Source organism: Callithrix jacchus, chromosome 5 (genome assembly GCF_049354715.1).
Source record: "Callithrix jacchus isolate 240 chromosome 5, calJac240_pri, whole genome shotgun sequence".
Classification (NCBI taxonomy): Eukaryota; Metazoa; Chordata; class Mammalia; order Primates; family Cebidae; genus Callithrix; species Callithrix jacchus.
This window is the reverse complement of record NC_133506.1, coordinates 30,056,066-30,064,019: the sequence shown is the minus strand read 5'-3', so window position 1 is coordinate 30,064,019 and position 7,954 is coordinate 30,056,066. Positions and strand designations below refer to the sequence as shown.

The 7,954-nt window shown below is 46.5% G+C and overlaps 1 long non-coding RNA gene across 1 annotated transcript; it reads left to right on the top strand.

Moving 5' to 3' along the window:
- Positions 1 to 692: 692 nt before the first annotated feature.
- LOC144582856 (uncharacterized) lies at positions 693 to 4,970 on the top strand. Its single transcript, XR_013536354.1, has 2 exons — positions 693 to 936; positions 2,549 to 4,970. It is a non-coding gene; the product is annotated as an uncharacterized LOC144582856 (long non-coding RNA).
- Positions 4,971 to 7,954: the final 2,984 nt, after the last annotated feature.

Below are 7,954 nucleotides of genomic sequence, written 5' to 3'. Positions count from 1 at the left end.
TTATACCTCTACGTGTTGACATGATAACATTTCGGAAATAGAGATAAAATGAAGCATATTATAAAATGAGTTTTACTTGTTTCTCTCTTTTTTGTAATCACGGCTACTTGAAATTTTAAGTACCGTTTACCCCACACATTCTGTTTCCCCAGAAGCAGGTATGGCTATTCCCATAGAAATGCTGCCCAGGGTAATAAACGATGCCACTAACAAGCTGGCCCTGTGCTGTCAATACAGGAGCCACTGTGTTGACCCCATGGCTCTTTGAATTTAAGTAAATTGAAGTTAAAAAAATTAAATGGACTTTCTTAGCATAAGAACTATGTTTCAGGCGCTCAGTGGTCATGTGAGGCTGCGGCTGCCAAGCTGGGCAGTGCAGACCTGAAATGCTTTCATGGCAGTGGAAAGTGGAACCTTCAAGGTTAAGAGCAGAACCTTCAGAGCCTGGAGTTCCAGCCTGGCTGCTGCTGGCTCAGCCATGGTCGCATACCTTCCGAGCCCCACCACCCCCTCTTCCTTGTGGGCAGATCTCTGATTTTCCTAGGACTGCACTTTCAATGTACTTGTGTGCTCACATTGGTTTTCTCTCTGGAATCTGGGATCACTTCAGGGTGGGCATGTGGCTCAAGGGCGAATATGAGATGTGGGGAAATTTGCAGAGGCAGATTCTAGGATAGGTTTCACTTTTGCAGCCCCCTGTGACTACGTGGTGAGAACCTTGTCCAGTGTGACAGCCGATCCGCTGAAGAGGGCAAGAAAGACAGCAGAAAGGAACCAGGCTCCCTGATCACAGCGAGAGCGATAAAGCTGCCAACCTGCCAAGAACGCGCTCACCGCTGACCTTGGGCAAATTACGGACCTCTTCAAGCCTTGATTTTCTCATCTCTGAGAGATGAACACAAGAGTTGGTATTTCACTGAACGAGATAAGGTGACGGTAAGAAGAGCAGACATTTGTGCTGCATTTTCTATGTTCTCAACTCTGTTCAAAACACTTTACTCGTTGAACATACATAACATGCTTAGCTTAGGATCCTGAACCTTTTATGTTCTCAAACTTATCCTTATAATCATCGTGATTGCAGGAACTAGGCTATTAATTCAGACCTTCTGTTCCTAGACATTTTACTAACAGTGAAAGCAACCTTTCACTCCTCCCACCACCCGACAAGGAAAATTACAGAAACATTTGAAAATGGTTTTGAAACCCAAATGTTCTCCCAATTGAATGACACAGGAATCAATACTTACAGAACTCTGCCTTCTCAGTGTTCAGAGTATAATGCATATTTTTAAAAATAGACTCACTAAGTGTTCTTGCACATCTATTTGGAAGCTCAAAGAGCCCATTATAAGAGCGGTTCTAGATGGATTCCAAACTTCTCGTTTAGAAATTGCGTTTTTGTTGTGTCAGTACACCATGCTCTGCACCTGTTATTCTTTCCCACACAGTCAATTGCTTAATCCTGTGCCAAGGACCATGAGGGGTTGAAGATTTACTCTACTTGAGAACGAACCAGGCAGCCTCCCACAATTTCATGGACTCTGGCAAAAGACAGGACACTCCTTGGTCAGAGACCTAGGGTTTCATTACTAGGGCCCAGCAGTCAGCACGGGCACCAATTCCCCTTAACCCTCCGCCCACTGCCACAGCTCATGGTATGGGGTGGGTCCCCATGGACACTGTACAGAATTGAGGAACCCTGCATTTTAGAAGTCTTAATTTTGCAAGGGGCTGATAGCAACCTTCCCCAACCCTTGTCCCAAAGAGAAACATTGTCTTTGTCATCCTCTTTTGGATACTAATCTTCCCTCTGCAGAAGGAAACAGTATCTCTGTTTCCTAAGGCTCTTGCTGTACAAATGTCTTTGAAAGGATAGTTCAGAGGATAGTTCACAGCTCACAAGCTGTGCAGAAATGGAGAGGCCATGGAGGATGGTCTTCCAACATGGAAACTGCCCGGTCTCACCCACCTCTACCGCACTCATGTAGTGTACCCTATTTGAGCTGCTTGCTATATTTGCATTGGGCTCCAAGCTGATCCCAAACCTAACTGGTCCCTCTTGGTTGTCCACTGCTTTCTGAATAAATTATATTTAGTGGTCCAATTTCAGATTGCCAGGGAAGGGAATCAGACTGATCCAGTTTGGGTCCAGTATCCTTGCCTGGTTCAATTAGTGTCACCAGGGGTCAGTGCCATTTGATGCTCTTTGCCCACCCTCTGTGAATGGGTAGGAGCGAGCAGAGTCCTGTAGGGGAAGGACAGGGAGACCGCCTTAGTAAAGGTTCATTTAAGAAGCATTGAGTGCATGACTGGTTTCAGCATTGTTAGTAGCAGTAATCTCTTTAGAAATTGTATAGGTCACTTATATTGACAAAAGTCATCAAGCGTGACTCAAGTAACTTCAGCAGAAAACAGTCACCCTAATAAAGTCATTTAATTATATACATCTGTAAATTCTGAATATTCAGAGAAGTGGATTGTGCCAACCGGTTGAGTGTATCCAGACCGATGCTTGACAGCTCCTCTTGTTGCTAATGTCTCACAGGGTTTACGTCCTTTAGAAAGTGCCAGAATCATTGGTACTGTCACTGAAATGCGCTGTTTACGTGAATTCTACTCAGAAAAACGGAAGAGCAATTGCAAAACCATTCCAGCAGCTCAGGAAAGGGCAGCCCAGCGAAGAAAGATCAATGGGAGAAAACCTTGTTCCTTGGTAAAAAAATTGTGACTTTGTAGAAAATGAAGCCTGTCTCAACAGTTTGTCCAAGGACCAGAAGTTTCTTCCAGTGCTGTTTTGAATGGAACTGGAGGAGTTGGAACTGGCCATCTGGGACTGTCTACATGGCTTCTCTCCCTTCTCTTCATCCTCCAAGAAATACCTTCAGTTTTTAAATCCTGACCTCTCAGAAAGAAGCAGCTCTGATTTTGTGAATCAATGCTTCATGTTGAATGATTTTCATCCTGCATGATACTTCATGGATTTATTTGCATTTTAATTATTCTTTTATCTAAGAGAGTCACAGAAAAGAAAAGCCTGACTCAAGTTTGTCAAGACAAAGTGGATGGTAGGAAGTGGGCAGCTGTGGGAGCTTGGTAAGAGCCCGTCTAGTTCAGTATTTAATGCAGAAGTTTGAGGGTGTGGGAGGTGGGACCTATTCCCTTTGCCTTTGGGGTTATGTTGAGCCATCTGGCTCCCCGCCCTGCAGCTTCCATAACTGAAGCGTTATACATCCCCTAACCCCTGCCTACTAGTGAACCTCTTCCCCAGCTCTGGGACTGAGTGTCCTCAAGCCAAGCACACACTGAGCACTGGGCATGCCTTTTTCCTAACGCAGGTGAGGACTGACGTCTTGCTTTGTCCTTTAACTGGAGTCTCCACCCCATACCCCTGGCATGTGGCTTTTCTCTCTCCTCTGCCATGCTGCTCCTGGGCTGGCACCTTGGCTCCTGAGACAGGGGATTTTGCCTTGTAATCCCACTGGCTTTCCAGGGCTGGAGTTCTTGGTACCTGTTTGTTTATTCACTAATTCATTCACCCATCTAGAATTTGGTAAGCTCCAGACATTGGATAAAGCATTTTGAAGGCTAGATGAAAACAAAATCCTGGTCTTTACTCTTGAGAACCCACTCCACGGTAGGAGGAGAGACAGGCAGGGAAACAAAGAGCTCTCCCAATGCGATGACAGCCAGACCCGAGGCTGGGTCAGTGACTCAGGGAGCAGAGAAAAGGAATCTCCTTCAGCTTGGGGCCTGGGGCAGACTTCATGATAGGAGAGAATTCAGAGAATTACACAGCTTTCTCCTCTAGATCAGAGAAGGTGGGCAGGATGGAACCATATGCATGGGTGGATGGGGGACAATCCAAGGACTCTCTCTTTCTGTGAGGTTGGAGCAGAGGGCCCCTTGCCAGTGCTTCTCTTGACCTCCCCACTCCTGCCTGTTCCAGCCCCCAGCAGTTTCACTTGGCACTAAGAGTTGGGTTCTGCATTGGCACCTGGACTGGAGAATCGTGACTGGACTGCTTGTGACAGGCAAGCAGTCCAGACCCACTGGAGAATCTTTATTGACACTGTTCACACAGTTCAATACGGCTGGAAAAGTGTGGATGGAGCCATGCGCTGAGTAAAAGAAGGTGTGCTTAAGGTTTAAATGTACACGCTCTCAGCCAGCCCCCGGAAGCCTGACTGCAAGATGAGTGGGGGGCCATCCTCTTCAAAGACCGAATCTGGAGTAGCTCTGGGAGACGTGTATTCACAGCATTAGATGCAATTACACCAGCAGGTTTCAACTTTTATGTTTTAGTGACAAAATCCAGGCTAAAATGAATTATTTGCTGAGTGACTGATTTGACTCATCTTGCAGAGTCCCAAGAACAGCCCAAGTGTTGTTCTTTTAGGCCTCTGGTTTTCACATGGAAATCCTAAGTCCAGGAGCCTCAGCGTTCTCTTGGGTCAGTCTAGAAATGCACAATCTGGGCCTGTGTGATATGGTAAAAGCCCCATAAACCTGCACACCTCAACTGTACCTCGGCTTTCTGTTAAAACTGCTCTCTGTAACCCTAATGTGACAGGCAAGCAGGCCAAACCCACGCCATCTTGGCCCCTGTGACTTGTAATAAGTAACTAAGGTCTGTAATTTCCACCCGTACCCAGACAATGTGTAAACTAACACCACTTATCTTGACTTGTGTAAACCACTTAAGTAACAATCAGAATATCCAAAGTCCCCTGGCCCTCGGAGAGTCCAGAGCCCCTCACCCTCATCTCTGCCCAGGAGGTGATTTACACAATCCACTGGCCCTCGGAATGTCTGAAGCCCCTCACCCCCATCCCCACCCCTCACCCTCACACCCAAGGTGGTTTACAGGCATAAAAGGTCTTGACACCCTCCTTTTGGGGCCATGGGTTGGAGAGACGTGAGTCCTCCCTCCATGGCCACCGGCAATAAAGACCCTGTAATTTGGCATACTTTTGTCTTGGTGTTGACTTTCTATGCTCGGGCCGCTATAACACCTGCCACGCTCTGAATCATATACTCTGGGGTCACAGGAATCTGCATCTAGCAAACCCTCCGGACGATTCTGCTGGTGCTCCAGTTTGAGAACCAGTGCTCCTGACTTAGGTTGGCAGTTGGTGTCCATCTGAAGAGGGTCCCCCCGCCCCCAGGCATGTTCCTTCTCTCACTGCTGCCCCCTGGGAGGGAAGCTCAACATGCCCTCTTTCCCTTCCTACTGGCACCAACGGTACCAGCGCAAACCTCACCATCTCCACGCCCACATTTCTTTGACATCCACCTGTCACCGAGTTCTTTGTCTTTTATGGGACAGAGATGTTTTCTAAAATCATAGTAACATTTTCAGTCAACGCAAGAAAAAATGGCTGGGAATTTCACTTTCGAAAATAGGTATATTAAAGGGAAAGACAGTAACAGTTCTGCTGGAGAAACCTGGTGAGCAACACTTTAAACCAAGTGATGACTTCTGAAATCAGCAACAGTGGAACAAACCCGCGTCGCATAACAGTGGGTGGGATGCTCTGACAGGAGCACCTGGTCCTGTTTTTGGCATCACTGCCCCGAATGCGTGCCTGAATCGATTCTCTAGGGGACATTGGGGAAACCCAAGCTGAGGGATGTTCTACAAAATAAATGACCTCTACTGTTCAGAATCATGTAGGTCAAGGAACAGGAGCTGAGCAAAAGGGAGAGAGTCTAGGAGGGTCCTGGCCAGAGCAATTGGCAGCATTCAGAAGCGGCCTGCAGATTTCACAGTGGTGCCGTTTGACGTGGAATTTCCTGATTTTGATCATCATGCTATGGATGCCCTTATTCTTGAGAAAAGCCAACTGAAATATTCAGAGCGTAAGTTTGCAGGATGTCTGTAACTTACTCTCGAGTGTTTTAGACAGAAGTAGAATCAGGTACGGGAAAATGTAAACAAGTGAATTTGAGAAAGGAGCATATGAAAGTCTTTGAACTATTGTTACAACTTTTCTGTGGACTTTGCAAAAGTGTGTATAGACATATACGAAGAATATTGACGTTACCAACATAATTATTTTCTAGCAGTGAGATGACGGGTGGTATTTCTTTTAAAAAGATCTGTTTTCCCCAAATATTCTGTAACAAGCGTGAACTATACCTGAAGTCAGAACAGAAAAAAAAAATAAAATAATAAAGACAATTATTTCTTTTCATACATACTTCAGTGTAGCACACTGAAACTGAGGTCTGAGAGACCAGAATAGATACCCTTTATCAGTAAGGTGGACCCTAACGTTAAGGAAACAGAAAACAGAAAAGCTACTTATGGATGGAGCAACTCTTTAAATGCCTGGCGCTGTAAGAAAAGCACACTCTTGCAAAACTCCCTAACAATAGGAGCTATCAGGCAAATTCCTGCCTCTGATTTACAACCCAGAACACCCAACTCTGATTGGACAGAGGACCTTAGAAGCATTCTTTTCTGATAAGCAGCTGAAGACATCGAATCAGTTCCAGCAGCTTACAAACACTGTGCACACATTCACACATCATGTCCTGTAGTTCACTTTTCGATGGAAACAGCTACATTCCATCTTGTTTTGATGCTGAAACCCCACCCCAAAGTGAGCATGGAATGCATGTTAATACATCTGTGCCCACCGTGCATGTGCTTATCTCCTCCCTCCACATATATAGCTTTTCCTCAAAACCTCCTGAATACGTGTAACTCTATTGTGTGAGATAGGTCCTGTGAAACATAAAATCCAGTCTGCCTTTTCCCTGTTCAGAGACAGAACCATTGGCATAAGCTGGAGACAGTCTCTTCCTGGTTTGCACCCTTACATTGCCAGTGTAACTGTCCATGACCAGGGCACAGGGCAAGTCAACCCGCCAAGATGCCAGTTCACAATGGAGAAGACTGAATCCTAGCGCCCGATCTAGAAGATGGGAGGGAACCTTAAGTCCACCTCTCCAAGGATTTTGGGATAAGGGATGTACCAGTGGTTTTGGAGTGGGCTGAAGTGTGGAGACGGTTGGTCGGCTGACCAGCGCAGTGGAGACGATGAAACTGTTTTTCTTGCTGACCCTGATCCTGTTCTTCTTGGGGTCTTCAAACTGGTTGGTTGTAAGGTCTTCCAGACCGACTGATGGCCTCATGGACTCTATGTTAACCTCTGCGGCCCGCACAGACACTCCGATGAGTTCCTGGAAAATCTAAAGTCTGTGCCACTGGGGCCCCTCCTCCCCATGCCATGGCATCCTCTCCTCTCTCCGTCCCCCCATGAAGCCCTCCTGTCACCTTCCCACAGGGAGACATTGCGGTGGAGAATACTGTCAACAGCACCTTTATTTGTGCTAAGTAATTAACTCCCATTGATCAAACCTGCACTCTCAAGATGTGTTTATTACTCGCCAGGCAAACAAACTGGCATTGTTTTGGGGGTAACAATAGTGTCTAATCCACATGTGCAATTAGCATGCTCCAGTAGAGACACAGCATCAGAAAGATGTTCTCTCTTCTGTCAGGCAGGGTGCTTTCTCCTCTGCCTGCCGTGGGTGAGGCTGCCTGGACTTAGGGGAGGCACCGAACTTCCTTTTCTTTGCCTGCCTCACGGAGTAACTCCGAGGTGTTGCGGAGAAGCCTAGCTTCGCTGGTAAGTTTAGCATTGTTACAACGTGCAGACCTGGACAGCGCTCTGCAGGTGCCGAATACACAAGATAGTGGCTGTTATTATTAAGGATCTTTCTCCTCTGCAAATACAGTTACTAAGATAACACAGAGGGCCTCACTACAAGGGGTGTGGCTTTGGATACGTAAACAGTGCAATATACCAGAGACTCTTGATTAGCTTGAAGTGCTCTGGGCTGAAATCAGGACCTCAGATCTCTGCCAGGGGTGGTAAAAGTGCTCACTTTTCCCTCCAAACAGTGGGTGGTGAGCCTGAAGGAAATGCTTCCAGAAAGGCCT